The sequence below is a fragment of the Carettochelys insculpta genome, chromosome 8, assembly GCF_033958435.1.
Source record: "Carettochelys insculpta isolate YL-2023 chromosome 8, ASM3395843v1, whole genome shotgun sequence".
In the NCBI taxonomy this organism is placed as follows: Eukaryota; Metazoa; Chordata; order Testudines; family Carettochelyidae; genus Carettochelys; species Carettochelys insculpta.
Window position 1 is genome coordinate 43777489 of NC_134144.1, and position 17871 is coordinate 43795359.

Here is a 17871-nt window from a genome sequence, read left to right on the forward strand (position 1 = left end):
ACTCTTATTTAGTAATCTTTTTCCAGGGGCAGAGGCAATGGGGAGATTTTTAGTGTTGGTGTCTGTTTTTGTGTGTCTGCAATCTTGTTAAGAAAAAAATTAACCACCAAGCTTTTATAGTAGTTTATCATGCAATGATCTTTTGTTAGACACTGAGTTGAATTTCACTTAACATCTTACCACGTACCCAAGTTCCTCTTCATCATCCATACTAATATCTCCTTCTCAGTTTACTGTTCTCTGTTGCCCTTCATATCATATTGTAGCTTTCTTGTATTATATTAAGATTTGAGGAGAGCCCATTATCTTCAGTAGCCTTGCCTGGTCTTTTGTCTACTTACTAAAAAGTCCCTTGTGGTTTCCAGGTGCCTGTATAAAGATGAACTGGGAGATATAATTTTAATAACATATTATGGAAACTCTTCTCTTGTAAACTGTCATAAAGCGGTTGGCTTATGTTTTTGTTTATAGCATTATAGCCGAAGTTTTCTTGCACATTTACCTACTTTTATTAACTTATTTTCTCAAATTACCAATTGGGCTAAAATTTCTGAAATGTTGGTTCAGCCCAAAAAAGTGGGTGCTTGTGTGTTTTGGTGATGGCAACTTTTCTTTCTCTCCCTCAAACAAATCTTAAGAGCAAGCAGCAGCTGGGAAGTGTAGTTCAGAGCTCTGGTAGAGATACTTGATCTAGCCCCTAAAAATAGCCATATGGTGGTGGTGGCCACAGCAATGGCAGCAGCAGCTGTGGCAATGGCAGCAGTGGCTGCAGTGAGGGCGAGGCCAACAGCATGGAACTAAACACCTGAGTACAAGCCTGTCTTGGTCCCTGCGCATGTACTTGAGTTACTAGCCTAAACTGTCAGCTATGCCACTGCAGTTATAATGCTCTTTTTAGGAAATAGCTCAAGCAAAGCTCGTGCTTATATTTTGCCCAAGATGAAAAGCTCACCCATCAGTTGTGATGTGGATGTTCCTTATGCTGCTTACTTTGAAAACCTTAAATCTGGCATGTTAAATGATCCAGATTGAGGTTTAACTAATTGTTTATGAAATTTAATAACTTCTTTGTTCATAAAGATCAGTGATATCAACGTCTTGCCTTGATTAGTTATTTATGGATGAGAAATGTTTGTGAGCTCTTCTGCCTTATGGAACAAGGGCATTGAAATTTTAACAAAAATGTCCTTTACACCAAGTGTTGAAAAGGCGCTTGAGTACAGATGTTAACAAAAATGTCTTAAACAATCCCTCTTCTAAATTGCTTGGTTTTCAATCTTTCAGAACTTTACGAGTTTTCTTGTACACCTTGAAAGACTATGGTGGCAAATCTTGAATTACTAATGCGAAAACCAAGAACATAACTTTAATAATCAGATTATTTGTACATAATGAGCAGACACTGAAGGGAATAAACCCAATTGTTTAGAGAAAAAAATCCTCAGATCATTCTGGCTGTGTCTACATGGGCACAAATCTTCAAAATGGCCGTATGTTGAAGATTACTAATGAGGCACTGAACTGAATATTCAGCGCCTCATTAGCATTAGGTTGCTTCCGGCCGCAGCGCTTTGAAAGCACCACTTTCGAAAGCACACGGCTCAGCGCAGCTACACAGGGGTCCTTTCAAAAAGGACCCCACACCTTTCGAAATCCCTTTGTCCCGATTGTAGCTGTGCCGAGCCACGTGCTTTCAAAAGCGGTGCTTTTGAAGCGCCACGGCTGGAAGCGTCCTAACGCTAATGAGGTGCTGAATATTCAATTCAGCACCTCATTAGTAATCTCCAAAATAGCCATTAGCGTGGCTATTTCGAAGATTTGTGCCCATGTAGACACACCCTCTGTGTATCTGTGACTGGAGTAACTACAATCATGAAAAGAAAATTGCTGACATCACAGGTTTTGCAAACTGCAGTTTTTCCAGGTCTATAGTATCTGATTTGTTTAATTTAGATGGTGCAACAGGCAGCGTGAACCAGTTAACCCAGTTTTGCACAAAAAAAAAATCTCAAAACAAAAACTTCCAACTTAATAATAGCAGTAACAAAGGTAGGAAACAGCCCTACCCTGTCTTTGTACTCAGTTTCAAAGTTTAACTAGGACTATTTAAGTGGTAATATTAAGCACAGGAAATGTTCGTATTTTCATTGTGTACTTTAGGGAGAAAACAAGGAAATGAATTTTAAAAAAAACCTGTTTATGAAATGCTACCATTTCACTGTTAATTATAAAATCAGGAAATGCAAAAATGAAGATTCTAACAACCTTGTTAACTGCTCAAGTTCTGCAATCACATAGTCTATTTGCATACCCTTGTAACTGTGCAGAACCCCATTGAAAATGTGGGACTCTACCACAGCACCCATGCAGAGAAACTGAATATAAAATCAGAGTTAGTTTTTCTTCACATGCATTGCAATTTCTGTTTTTGTTGCTCTTATGAAATGTGTGGCTTAAGTATAGCTAACTCTGCAATGTAATATATTTTGATTCCCGATATTGCCGACCCCTAAAAGTTTCTAAAAATCATGTAAGCAGAATTTTTTTTAAAAAGAAGATTAAAATAATAGTCTTTTGTCTGTCTTAACATTTTAAATGTGGGAAAGAGGATCTAATTTTGTGTGGTAGTTTCAGTTCTTTCACTTTCTGACTTCTTGTCACTTTTAACAGTGCAACCTTAAATTGGATTAACAGTCTTTTTGCATATAATGGTTTATGCACATTATACTTATGAGACCTAAAATAAATATGAAGATATCCTTTTACTGAGGAACCATAACAAAAATCCTGGATGTGGGGAGAACTTGTTACAGGGATTCGTGTTGTTACATGACTGATGTATAAATACTGAAAGCTTTTCATGTTTAAATGTGCATATGTAATAGCCATTTTGAGGGGAAACCATGTTAATCTGTAAAGCCTTTCTTTGCCTCTAATATTTTCATTGCATAAACAAGTTGGTATTGTGTAACCGTCCTCGAGTGCATGCCAACTCACGTATTCCTTGTTGAGTTTCAATAGGTTCTACTCACTGTAAAATTTGCCTGTTGAAGGCACTGTTTTAATCTGTGCTTTGGATATTTGAACTCAAATCAATCTTGTTGTATATATTTTTCCTTCTATTAAGAAATAGCAAGGTAGAGCATTACTTTTGTTGCTAAGCTTGTTCAAGAGAGATTCTTAAATGTGTTTGGCTGTGTGTTTAAATTATCTTTTCATCAAGATTTTGTTTTAGGAACTAAGAATATGGTCAGATTTGACATTAAAAAGATATGCAAGTCTCTGTCTGTCTAGATAGATAGATATTGTTTATTCTATTACTGATGACAGTTCCTTGATTTTCAAACAAAAGTACAGGTTGCGTCTCTCATATCTGGCACTCTCTTGTCCAGCAACATCTGTGGTCTGGCAGGATCACAGAAGTTCCAGTATGAGAGAGTAACAGGCTTGGCTGTGTCCCGTGCAGGAGGCGCTCCCCTCCACAGCCCTGCCAGAGCTGCTCGGCAGCTCCAGGCAGCCTGGGCTGGTGCCAGAGACAAGGGTAGAGAGGCTGGAGGCTGAGGCTGTACGGTCCCAGGAGCACAGGGCTGTCTGGGGACAGAAGCCCTGGACCTCCCCTTGTCCAGCAAACTCTCTCTTTTCTGGGGTCTGTCAGGTCCTGACCATACCAGAGAAGGGAGGCACAGCCTGAATAACATACCACCCTTTAGCCTTTCTTCCTCCATTGTGCTCCTGGGTATCTCTCAGCTACCTTTTTTAAGAGAAATATTCTGTACTGTAGACCAGAATTTATCAATATAGTTGGGACTATTTAGTTAAATAAGCAGAATTTTTAATCCTGTTACCTTGTTTTTATTAGTATTCTGATGCAAAAATCTTACCTGGGCTTAAAAGTTAAGGTTGCTAAAATAAATAATCTAGATTATACAATTTTATTTAAAATATTCTTTAAAGGAAACATGGCAAATTAATAAACTTTGTCATTTTTTCTAGTTCATGACATAAACTTAAAGCTGTGTCTTTTGTTCTTCATAGCATATACCAACTACTCCTGCCTTTGCTGTTATGGTTTATTTTGTCAGTATAAACCTCAATAAATACAGTTTTCAGCATAAAAGGTATGGCTTTTGTTGGTTGTATCAGTTGTGTAAACATTAATATGCCAGCCAATACAAATTACATATTTGTATAGGGGCGGTACTGTCGAGATGGGACACCTTTAGAAGAGCGATATCCAGTGAGCAGATGGATTCTGAAGAGAATTGCAGTTGGAACAATAGGCGGAGGCTGTTTTAAGTTTTTAACCGATGCGCATTGACAGTGCAATTGTACAGGAGTTATAAAAGTATTGGCAATAGGCAACAAGCAGACTGTTAAAATGGAAGGGTAAAAAGCTACAAAAGTTGGGCAAAAGGGTCAAGAGGATACATATAATAGGTCCACCCCAAGGCTGATCTGCACTGAAAAGTTACATTGCCATATCTGCTCCTATAGAGGTGTGAAGCATTTCTGAGAGATGGAGGTAAGCCAGCCTAGCTCCCCTGCATATACAGTGCAAGGTCCACAGATGAATTCATCTGCTGTTCTACCTATTGCTTCTTGGGAAGGTGAACGTCTTAAAGTGATGGGTGAACTACTCTTGTCAGAGTAGTGACTGTCTACACTGAAGCACTGCAGCAGTGTAGCTGCAGCTATGCTTCTGTTGCATACGTGTAAAGTTAGCCAAATGCTTTCTTATGGTACATTTTGTCTTACTAAGATCACCTACCTAAAGAGTGACACACATTCACCTCTTGATTTCTGACCATCAGAGTTCATTCCCTTTTACCATAACTGTAATGCAGAATAAATATGTATTCTTTGTTATTTATCTCTACTCACCTTCTTATTGAGGGAAGTATTCAGAGATGCTGCGATATCATGTAATTTTCCTCTTGGGGATCCTAATTAAATGGGCTTTGCTGTCGTGCATCTTCTGCAGCTGCCTCTGCAACCCCTTGTGAACATGAAGTCTGTATGTTCAAAGGCACTAAAAAAATAAGTGGGTTTTATTGCCCTTTGGCAAGGAATGTACTTGTTTAGAACAGTATTAAAAAGGTAATGATATAAAGTAGAAAATTTAGTCTGAATAGCCAATGTTATTCCTAAGAATTACATTTTATTAGGCTAGGGAATAGTCTTCTAAAAGATGGTGAAAGAAATATCTGCCCCTGGACACATGGACAAAGGATCACAAAATGTGGGAGAATCATACACTAGCAGAGGGAAGGGGTGAATTGAATACATTTGTCTCATCTTTAATTTTTGATGATAAAGGTAAACATCCTTTATGAGAGAAAAACACTGTCAGCCCTGTCACTGGGTATGTTTTATGCCTGCCCAGCTTTGCCATCATGTGGGAGTTGTAGTTCTTGGAGGTCTTGGGAATGAGTAGGATGTCTTCATGTCACCCTCCTATTTGTGAGTACTTTGGTGGGTGACCAGCCTGATTCTGGAGATACAGGTCTTATCACAGAAGGGGCAGCTGCTGGTAGCTGTTGGAGACGTTCTGGGACAGTTTTTACTACTCTTTTCTCCTCATCTGTGCTGCAGTGGTACTTCTCAAATTGTGCTACCCTCTCATGGATTACCACTCTCCACTGGGGACATTTTGTTACCAATGCCACACTTTTCATGTGTGCATTCAGCATGTCCTTATGTCTCTTCTTCTGGCCCCCAATGCTCCCCTGTCCTTCCTTCAACTTGGAAAACAGAATCTGTTTTGGGAGGTGCTGATCAGGCATCTGGACCACGTGACCAGTCCGACAAAATTGTTGGAGAATGATAAGTCTTCAAATGCTGGACATGTTCAGCTCTTCCAGGATACTAGTGTTCATGCGCCTATCCTCCCAAGAGATATTTCGGATTCTCCTGAGGCAGCACTGATGTGTTATATAACATTCCAAATGCTGACGTGTTACCTGTAATATGTTCAGTATTTAGAGTCCTCTGCCTCCTTCTCTAAATCTCATTTCTAGTCATATTTCCTTGACTTGTTAGTTAATGTAAATTACTGCATATCTCCTGTTCCCCATCGTAGAGGAATGGAGAACCACATTCGTCCTGTTCTGAGGCTACAATAATTTTCTGCAAGCAAAGTGGGTAAATTGTGTCTTTTTTTTCCCCAGTGAAGTGTGTGATAAAGGTTTTGCCACTGAAATCCACCTTTAATACCTTTTTTGCTTTTCTGGCAGACCATATGACACTGGATGGATGAGTGTGGGTGCAACATCGCCTCACTTGTGTGGTATGCACGCCATTTCTAGTGTAAACTCTGGCTAATGCAGGTGATACACATTATAGCTGTGAACCTCCACTGAGATGTTCCTTTTGCTCTCTGATATTCTGAAGAGGTGACTTTGGTCCTCAAAGGAGACTAAGGGTACAGTTACATTATCAGATAAATTCGATTTTATAATGCTGGGTTTGAGTATCCTCACTTCCCCCCTAAAGTCAGCACGAAGTCAAATTAGTGCTGACACACTGAATGGGCAAATATTGACTGTTGCAGCAGTGCATTGTGGGAATCTATCCCATAGTTCCTTCAGCCCCGCATTCTGCACCCTCCCCCTGTTTCTGCTGCACCCCTGCTGATGGCAGCACTCACTCTGCTGCTTGGTTCCTGGGTCTCCAGAGGTTGGGGGAGCCGGGAAACTGGTCAGCGCTGCTGCTCCTATCCTCACCAAAGCCAGGAAGAGCAAGGAGTCAGGAGCAGCAGTGCTAGTCAGCGTACCAGCTCCCATGAGTGTCAGGGAGCCAGGTGCAGCAGCGCCACTCAGCTTCTATAGGCTAATGAATTGGATTCAAAGACATGGCGCTTCCACACCAGCTTTCATTCCAACTTTTAAATTCGAACATGACGCCACACCCAGCTGATTTCAGTGCTGTTATGTTATCAATATTAGTGCTCCCTAAATCGAGCTAATGGTATTTACAGTGAAGACAGTCACTTGGTGCAAGTTAAGTTCCTTAAATTGGAATTTATCTGATAGTGTAGTCGTACCCTAAGGCATCCAAACCCCACTGAAATGTAAGTTGGATGTTTAGTTTTATTATCCATCTCAGCAAATCTCAGTTAATATTATTTAATTAAATAATTGTTGCTGAAGCAAAAGTCTTGGCAAAAATGAAATGTAACAAATATGTAAGGGGTCTGCAAGTAGCAATGAGCTTGAACATTAATGAATTAGTGAATGTGATTTCTTTTACTTTCCAGAAGTAATATCAAAATATATATAACTAATCCTTTTTTAGTCACTTAGAATCTTAAGTTTGTTTGAATCCCTTCCTTGCTGTTATTTCTGGTCTCAAACTGTGGAATTTCCTTATTTAAAACATTATTTTAAGAATAATGTGAAAGCATGAGCTTTCAGCTAATTGTGGAAAGAAATGTGTTAAGTTTTTCTTTAGAAAACATTTGCAAAAATAATTCAACATTTTTAGTTTGCAACCTTGTAATGTGTGGTTTGTTTCTGAAAATAATTTGAAACACAAGGAGGTTATCAATTTCTAAGCTAATACTAACTATTCTAAGTTGAATAGTTTCTTCAAAGAGCAAGATATAGACATGTTGAGGTGGGGAACTATTTATTAAATGTCCTTGGTTAGGATTAACAGTGTATTGAGAGAGCTCTCTGAAGCAACAAAATAAAGCAGCAAACAACAAAACCTATAGTCTCTGGAAAGAGAATAACAAATCCCAGTAATATGAGACTGTAAATTAGATCTGCTCTCCTTTGTAAATAAAAGAATGGACAACTGGTTTTGACTAACTTGATAACATATCATTGCAAATGTGTTCAGCATATTAAAAAGAGAGCCTAAGTAGTTTACACTGTTCTCAGGTCCTTACTTAAAAGAAAATGAATGTGATTCACCCGAGTAAGGATGAAGGTTTCCTCTAACATTGGCCATTCAGGGGTGGAGTATATTTTGTTGCACACACCGAGGCATGTTCAGATGTACCAGAAGAAGCACATGCTGCCTACTATGGGTGGCTGTTAGTGCTTTGGTAATCAGGTGGGTGGCACCTGAATCTCAGCTTCCATGGAACACTGGTAAGGACATCAGGATTTGGCCTTATATCAAATAATAAACTAGCCCAGCCTCCCAGTGAACACACACAGAACATACCCCATCACCTGATCTTGACTGACTCATGTTTACAGTCTTATATGGTTATTTTTCCAGTCTTTTTAAGTCTTCTCGGACAGTTTTGTGGTTGAGTCTGAGTGTCAAAAGAGGATGAATAAAGCTGCTGCTGAGATTTGTTTTCAGTTTCTAATTCAAATAGTTCAACATTCTAATCTTGTAAAATAGAGAGATGATGCTTCATATAACTGTGATGAGAGGATTGTGGTACATAAGAGCATAAGAACGGCCATACTGGGTCAGACCAAAGGTCCATCAAGCCCAGCATCCCATCTGCCGACGGTGGCCAATGCCAGGTGCCCCAGAGAAGGAGAACAGAAGACAAGTGATTTATCTCCTGCCATCCATCTCCTGCCCTTGTTATGAAGGCTAGGGCACCATACTTTATCCCTGGCTAATAGCCATTTATGGACCTGACCTGCAAAAATTTATCAAGCTCTTTTTTAAACCCTAATAGAGTCCTGGCCTTCACAGCCTCCTCGGGCAAGGAGTTCCACAGGTTGACTGTGCGCTGTGTGGAGAAAAATTTCCTTTTATTAGTTTTGAACCTACTACCCATCAATTTCATTTGGTGTCCCCTAGTTCTTGTATTATGGGAAAAGGTAAATAATTTTTCTATATTCACCTTCTCCACACCATTCATGATTTTATATACCTCTATCATATCGCCCCTCAATCGCCTTTTTTCCAAACTGAAAAGTCCCAGTCTCTCTAGCCTCTCCCCATATGGGACCCTTTCCAAGCCCCTAATCATCTTAGTTGCCCTTTTCTGAACCTTTTCTAATGCCAATATATCTTTTTTGAGGTGAGGAGACCACATCTGCACGCAGTACTCGAGATGTGGGCGTACCATAGTTTTATATAGGGGAAGTATGATATCTTTTGTCTTATTATCGATCCCTTTTTTAATAATTCCTAACATCCTATTTGCCTTACTAACTGCCGCTGCACACTGCGTGGATGTCTTCAGAGAACTATCCACTATAACTCCAAGATCCCTTTCCTGATCTGTCGTAGCTAAATTTGACCCCATCATGTAGTACGTGTAATTTGGGTTATTTTTTCCAACATGCATTACCTTACACTTACCCACATTAAATTTCATTTGCCATTTTGCTGCCCAATCACTCAGTTTGCTGAGATCTTTTTGTAGTTCTTCACAATCCCTTTTGCTTTTGACTGTCCTGAACAACTTGGTGTCATCTGCAAACTTTGCCACCTCACTGCTTACCTCATTTTCTAGATCATTGATGAACAAGTTGAACAGGATCGGTCCCAGGACTGAGCCCTGGGGAACACCACTAGTTACCCCCCTCCATTGTGAAAATTTACCATTTATTCCAACCCTTTGTTTTCTGTCTTTTAACCAATTCCCGATCCATGAAAGGACCTTTCCTCCTATCCCATGACCACGTAATTTACATAAAAGCCTTTGGTGTGGGACCGTGTCAAAGGCTTTCTGGAAATCTAGGTATATTATGTCCACTGGGTGCCCCTTGTCCGCATGTTTATTAACCCCCTCAAAGAATTCTAATAGATTAGACAGACACGACTTCCCTCTGCAGAAACCATGCTGACTTTTGCCCAACAATTCGTGCTCTTCTATGTGCCTTGCAATTTTACTCTTTACTAGTGTTTCTACTAATTTGCCTGGTACTGATGTTAAACTTATCGGTCTATAATTGCCAGGATCTCCTCCAGAGCCTTTTTTAAATATTGGTGTTATATTGGCCGTCTTCCAGTCATTTGGTACCAAAGTGGATTTAAAGGATAGGTTACAAACCACTGTTAATAACTCCGCAATTTCACATTTGAGTTCTTTCAGAACCCTTGGGTGAATGCCGTCTGGTCCTGGAGACTTGTTACTATTCAGCTTATCAATTAATTCCAAAACCTCCTCTAATGTCACTTCAATCTGAGTGAGTTCCTCAGATTTGTTGCCTAAAAAGGCTGGCTCAGATTTAGGAACCTCTGTAACATCTTCAGCCGTGAAGACTGAAGCAAAGAAATCATTTAATCGCTCTGCAATGGCACTGTCTTCCTTGATCGCTCCTTTTATATCTTTATCATCCAAGGGCCCCACTGCTTTTTTAGCAGGCTTCCTGCTTCTAATGTATTTAAAAAACATTTTACTATTGTTTTTTGAATTTTTGGCTAGCTGTTCCTCAAACTCTTTTTTGGCTTTTCTTACTACATTATGACAGTTAATTTGGGAGTGTTTATGTTCCTTTCTATTTTCCTCACTAGGATTTGACTTCCACTTTTTAAAAGCTGCCCTTTTCTCTCTCACTGCCTTTTTAACATGGCTGTTTAGCCATGGTGGTTCTTGTTAGGTCTCTTACTGTGTTTTTTTATTTGGGGTATACATTTAAGTTGGGCCTCTAGTATGGTGTCTTTAAACAGTTTCCATGCAGCTTCCAGGGATTTTAGTTTAATTACTCTACCTTTTAATTTAGTGGTACAGGTTGAACCTCTCTAAACTGGCACTCTCTCATCTGGCATCAGCTGTAATCTGGCATAATTTTAATTAGCAGGATGACCGCTTATCATGGGTGTGGCCAAGTTTCTCATGGTCCCATAAAGTTTGTGTACAGCCTCCAGTCCTGGCTCTCATTATTCTGCAGTAGCTGTAATTTACCCCTAAGTAACTTCTGAGAGCCTAGTAAGCAGTAAAAGTGTTGGTAAGGCTGCTAGACAATATTGACCTCGTATGGTCCAGCAAATTCTCTGGTTTGACACCGGTCCTGAGGGTGCTAGACTAGAGAGGATCAGCCTGTACTCGACTTGTAGTGAAATAAAGCATAAATTCAAAACTACCACTCTAAATGTACCAGTTTTAAGGGAAATCAGAGGATATTGTGGTGTTTTGTAGCTATGAAACTTTACATTTACAAGTCATTCCTTGTAAATATTAGAAATAAGACAAGGATTATTACAACACTGATTTTATTTATTTGTTCAGAGAAAGATTTTAGAGTAGGAATAATCCAGTCTTGCTATAGGTGTTACAGTACCGTGCTATAGAATTTGTCTCATTATACCATCCATGTGATTTTATAAAATGAGTGAAATTACTGCCTCTATTAAGATTTATGAAACCTGGTATATCTGTAAAAAGTTTAACATTAAAAACATTGGAGAGATGTACTTTTTTACAGATTAATGTACTGTGTCTGAAAAGAGATACTTGGTTACTGTTAATTCAGTATACCCTGTCTATTTTTCATCTGTTTTTCTATGTTACATAACTGATGTGTTAATTTTTCCATAACGAATTCCCATATTTTTCAATCTATTCGTGCGGATTTGGATTATTATAATTACTCCATTGAGAGACTATCAGCAGTTTAGCATCTACTAGGAGATATAAGATATTTTGTATTTCTTTGAGTGTGATCGTTTCTGCTAGAAATTCTCAGCAGGATTATCAAAGATGTAAATGATAATAAATATAAAACAATTTGTGTTATGAATTGGATCCCAATATTGTCTGAGTGGATTTATTTATCCTGTATACATAGTTTCAGTGATGCTTCTCACTGTTCACTCTGTGTAAATTTTTTAACCTATCCTTCATGTGAAATACTATGTAAAATACCTTAAAAATTGTCTTTTCACACTGCAAACTCAGGTTGCCGATCTTCTCCTCCATCTCCAGATCAAAGACTATTGGTCTGAAGAAACTTATCTGTTCAGAACCTTTTTATACCTTGTCATAACGTGTATTTTCTTTATTAAGAAAGTTGGCTGCAAAGATTGATATGAATGTGGGGTTTTTGTTTCGCTTTTTATTGTCTTAGGAAGCAATCTCTGCCATTGAAGATAGCTTTCTATATAAAACAACTTCCCTAGGCAGTTGGGAAACATAATGCTGAGCTTAAAGATAGTTGTACCAGGATAGACTCAGCCGGTTAAATTTAGTTATGAATTCTAAACAAGTTGGAAAAATTTCTTTGAACAGGTGGCTAACTTCATGTGTTTATATGTTTTTTTTCTGCTGCCTTCAAAAGTCTTAGGGTTTTTGGTTAAAGTCTGGATTATTTTCAGGGTGGATAAAATTGATGATTTCAAAAAAATCATATTTTTTTATTTTTGAAAAATCAACAAAATACTAAACTTCTCATTTAAAGATAACATTTACAGTTAAATCTCATCACAAACATGCTATACATAAACTTACAGTCTCATAAGAATGAATTAATGGCTCTAGTCCTGTGGAGTCCAGTAGCAATTCAAGGATTACCCCACTGTGATCGTAGTACTTTCATATTCGCCATAGCTAAATAAATAAATGCCCTCCCATTCCCCGAGTCCCTCCGCTGTTCAAGTGAATGCTGGTGACTTAACAGACCTGCCACTGCTGAAGCTGCAGCTGCTAGAGCTGTGCCATGGCCACTGGAACCACAGCTGCCAGAACCACACAGGAGCTGCAGCTGCTGGAGCTACACTGGGGTTGCTGCTGCCACTTGCAGCAGTGGGGTACGTGTGTAGACTGGGAGGAGTGCACACCACATGTGCGGCTCTGACAAGCTGCATTTAAAGGCTCCAAGCGCCTCATGTAACTCCAGAGCCCAGGTATCGCCACACCACTGTGTCCTGTTCACCGCATGTGGTGATTGGCAAACGTATTGGACGCTGTAGCTGTAATCTGTCCAATTACTGACTTGCTTCTTCAGAGTTCGGGGCTTTCAATTTCTGTTTCTCAGCAGACTAAAACGTAACGTGCAAAAAAAGGCACAAGCCAGATAGGATTAGTTTTGGTCTGTGTTCATGGAGTGGTGGACCTTGGCCAACCACTATAGAGAAGTTAGTTAATGCTTAGTCTTAAAGACAGAAAGGAAGTATGAAGGAAAGGTCAGAGGCAGCATAAAAAGGAACAGTGGAGTGGACTTGAAAGAAACATGCACAGATACCTTCCTGTACTCCCTCATGCTTTTTCCTACATAAAAATTGTCCTGGCTTTTGGGCATAAGAGAGACTATCCAGGAATAATTTGAATAAATTCATTCCTTGTGTTAAAAAGAAAATACGTCAAATGTAAGCAGGTGAAGAAGAAAATGCAGGGGCTAGTTGCAGTGCATTATTCTTAAAGACTCTTTTATGCCTTTTAGTGTAAGTGTGATTTAACAAGTAAATTCCCAAGCTGTTTCCTTTGTTGGATGTTAACTAGAAAATAAAGTTTAGTTTAGCTAGTTCTTATGGTTTGTTTAATTAGTTAACTAGGTTTAAAAACTATCTTTCAAGTATACAAAACAGAAAGCTGCAGTGGCAGAAATGTAGAAATCTAGGGTTGACAGTTGGTACTAAGTGTGATGTTCTTATTTGATATAATACATTCCCCTTGTTTTGGAATGTCATGGCCATGGATATGGTGGTGGCATAAGCCTATCCCTATTTTACTTAAGCATATCTCATCTTTTCCAAGGGAACCCCATTCTATATTTGGTTTCTCAAAAAAAAAAAAAAAAGCGCCAGTAAATTTAGTGGGGCTTCAAAATTAAGTGCAAACTAAGAACAATCAGTCTTAGCTTTTTTTTTTGTAACTTGATTTAAATCAGTTTTGTGTGTATGTGTGTGTGTGATTTAAATTGCTGTGATATATAATCTCAGTTGTTTCTGAAGTCCACTGGGGTCCATAAAATCACCCCCCCCCCAAAAAAAAAAAAAAAAGTTGACTTACCACTGCTGAAGTGTGGAGAAGCCACCACCTTCTCCCCTGGAGCTGCCATACACTTCTACCACTAGGGTTAGGGTGCATACATGGGCAGAATGGCACTGCCATACATGCCTCACCCCTGGCCTCCAGCATCACGGGGCAGGGCGGGTTGGGGGTCCTGTGGCAGGGGCTCTGGTGAGTGGCAGGGTTTTTTTTGGGGGAAGGGGGGAGGGAGACTGGGGCTGGGGGAGACTGGTGAGTGTGGGTGGTCAGTAAACCATTGCATTTAATGGACTTTTGGGAATAGCAGACACCCATCCCCACCGTTAGTCAGTGGACTTGGGCCTGTTTATCCAGGACTGAATAAGGTGCAAAATGTTTTGCCTTAGTATTTGAGGCTTTTTTCTGTTTTGCACACTTTTTTTTTTTTTTACATTTGTTAGTGCAGGATAAGCTAAATTCACTCCTACTCGACAGTTCTTTAGAAATGTTAGTAGCTTATCTAGAATCTGCTACAGAATTGTCAGTTGTGCATGCATGTCTTCAGTTGAAGAATTGGGCCCGAAGGATAAGGCACAGTTGTGCAAATTAGTATGTTATAAGCAGGCTATACAGAAGAGTGATCTGGGTGGGGCATGAAACAATCTGCCTTTATTTGCTGAAGAGATGAAAATACTAATCTCTGCTTTGGATATTCTGCATGCCTGCCCCAACTCACTTTGTCCTATGCCTCCAGCAGGGTAGTACAGACTTATCAGGGTTACCCCTGCAGTTACTCCTCCCAACCTCCAGGGATTCTTGTGATCTTGATGTGAGAGCAGGGAGCCTCTCTCCTCCTTTATAGGCTCTGCTCCCCATCCCCGTGTCCAGCCACAGCAAGAGAAAGCAGGCTGGAGGAGACTGAGCTGGCAGGGTTGGGTGGAGGTGCGGGTGGCAGGGTCTTCAGCAAGATCCCGGTGAGGCAGATGAGAGCTCTCCTGAATGCCTGTTTCTCCATTTTGTCCTCCAACCAGCTTTTTCCTCTTCGACCTGTTGGTTGCCTTTGGAGGCCCTGGGCGACCTGTTCGGTTACTCCTCAGTTCAGTTCATGTCTTTTGACCTCTGAGTAATCTGTATGCATGGAAACCATCTCTCCCTCTCTGGAGTGTGTCAGGATGAGGCTAGTGCAATGTAGAATACCCTAGTGCTTTGTCACTAGTTCATGTATGATGGATGTTGTTCCTAGCATATGGCAAGGTGGTTTCCTGAGTTCCAGACTTCTGTGAGATATCTTAGGCCCCCAAGACTTCTACTCCATTATAGTCAGTCCCACCTTATGTTCAGCACTGATATTCCGCTTACGTTTTCCAGACTTTAAGAAAAGCTCTGCCAAGCTTAAAATGTTGTATTTTCTACCCACAGAAGTTAATCCAATCAAATATGTTGTCTTGCCCCCACCTAGTCTCTGCCAAATTTAGAATTATTTTCACAGTGCCACTGGTACAGACACTAGAGGTACAAATGACAGGATCATGAAGATATTGATTAGAATATATCAGGCTATAAAAGAGTGTTCTTCAGTTACACTATCTTCAACTATTCATCTAATGCAGACGGGGAGAGAGAGCTTTTCCAAATTAAAAGAAAAATATAATTCATATTCAGTTTTGTTTCCCAACAATAGATGTCATTCTACTAGGAGAAAATTCTCAGGCTTCTCAGTTTTCCATAGTTGTCAGGTATATGCTTTCTTATTTCCTCCTTCTGTCCATTTTCTTTAATTTTCCTCTTTCCCATGCCCATCAATGGTATGCTCCGATCAAGGGTGTGTTTTCCCACTTTTCTTTTTCTTTCCCTTGCTCCCAGGCCAGTCTCCTGATACTTCTACTCAAACACAATAAGAAGACTTTAGCTCCCCTTCCTCAGTCTCCTTGGCATAGAGTTGGGAATGGGAGGTTACTGATGATTCAGATAATTCTGCATGGGGTAAACATTTTTTTTTTTTGTTTCCTCCTGTGGTGGTTCAGCAAGCATTGATGATGCTATCTAGGGAACACTATTTCTAATTGCCCTCAGACAGGGGAGCAAATCATCAGTCACTTATGCTGCAGCTCTACCAGTGTTCTTTGACACATCTGACTCTACTAAACAGATTGGTAGTGTCAGAATAACTTGAGATTTACCAGTTGCAATTTAAAATAAAATTATAGTAAAAGTGTTTGGGGTTTCAGAGGAGCAGTCAGAGCTGCTGAGAACCAGGCATTAAAGCAAGGAAATATTTGTAAAACATTTTCTCAGTCCCCAGACTCATGACTTTAAATTGCAAATTATACAGCAGCTAGGCTCAGATTGTTGCAAAGATTGGTGACATTGCTTTGTAAAAGAAAAGCTTACTCACTCTGCCTTTACACCATTGTGAGTGGGTTAGCTTCACACTGCTATTGATGTGTTGAAGTACTTCTCTAGATTTCTGCAGGAGAACCTTGGGTCCAATTATAGCATTTCTTCATAATTATCAAGGACTGTGGTATGACATTTCAATAAAATTATAGGAGTGCCTTTAACTAGTGTGAACTAAATTATGCCTATATAATGTAATTATGTACATTTTGTGAATTAAAATGATCCATGAATGCCTTTGGAAACATTCTCTATCCTTCTGTCATCAGCATTATTTTATTTTTTTGCCTTGTTAAAAGGATGCTGTTAGGTCAAATTTGGCTCCACATTTAGATTTTGTAAATGTAAACATTAGTAAAACCTGGAACCAATAACATTGTTTGTTTATTAAATAAAAAGTTAAATGGAAAGCTGCACCACTTTAACAAGCATATCCCTGTAATGCTTGTAAACCAAATGTACGGTTGTGCCTGCTCATGAGAATTTGAAAGTGAGTTGATTGAAATTTCACCATTAACTAAAGAAAACAAATAATGAACTCAAGTTTCATTATTCAGGTTATAAAAATATAATTGTAAATAGTATGAATAGTGAAAACTCAGTTATGATTTAATTATTTTTCCAGTTTTAGAATTTAGGTCCTCTTCCTGCAGTTAGATCCATGTGGACGGACACTTGTGTCCACATGGAGCTGCACTGACTTCTTATTGTATGAGCAGTATCTAAGATGTTTGTGCAAATGATAAAGATATCTTAAAATATGGGGTGAAATCCTGATCAGTTGAATAGTCTTGTTGCTTTAAGTGGGGCACAGAATTTGACCCATGATTTTTAACAGAAGTGCTCCCTTTAATAATGGAGACTATGTCAAAAATGTGTGATTTACAATATAGCATCAGTGATGGTTAGAAGGGTGTGTTTATGTATTGATTGCAAACAAAATGAATTTAAACTGAAGTTGTGTAATGTTTTTGTTTAAATGTTGTTGCATATCAAATTCTTTAAAATAATCTGTATTAATAATCAAAATCTATATTATTAGAGCATTGTAAATGGTAAATATTTCCTGAAATTTTGTTGTTTTAAAATATCCTTTTTTTATATTATTTATTCAGTCTTTAGAAAATTATTTGACATGAGAGGATGATTCAGCTGATCATTAACTGTATTTTTTGTTGCAGCTTGTAACTCAGTGATGTCCCAGAACTGACCACATTCATCACAGTAAGTCAATTATCTTTTTGACAATGTTCTGAGAATCATTAGTCATATAAGGAGCTGGGATAATATTGTTTACAGATTATCTGTATTAAAAGTTGATAGTGGTATAATCATACAAGCATAGGACCAAATTCTGCTCATGAGCTCTGTCATCAAGGTGCTTATGCCTATGGGCAATTATATCAATAGGATTAAAAGTCTGAAGGGTTTAAAGGTCGGCAGGTGCTTATGTACGTAGCTGAAAAGGTTCCTAAATGTTGAATAACTCCTTTACACTGTAATTGAAAAAAATTGGCTCTGATAATTTTCCAGTATAATTTCAACATACATCGTAATCTGAACTGCACAGTAAAACTTGTATTTTAACTCACTGCAACTACTCTTCATTCCTCTACTTTGCATACAAAAATGATGGTCCTCCACAT

General features: G+C 39.0%; 1 protein-coding gene across 15 annotated transcripts in view; it reads left to right on the forward strand.

Annotated features, from left to right (window-relative positions):
• The window catches only part of BAZ2B (bromodomain adjacent to zinc finger domain 2B), a 394656-nt gene that overhangs the window by 129936 nt on the left and 246849 nt on the right, over positions 1 to 17871 (forward strand). For all 15 annotated transcript variants that reach the window (XR_012646491.1, XM_075002079.1, XM_075002080.1 and 12 more), the window contains one exon: positions 17407 to 17449. The gene's annotated coding sequence lies outside the window, so the exon portion shown is untranslated. The remainder of the gene's footprint in view (positions 1 to 17406; positions 17450 to 17871) is intronic.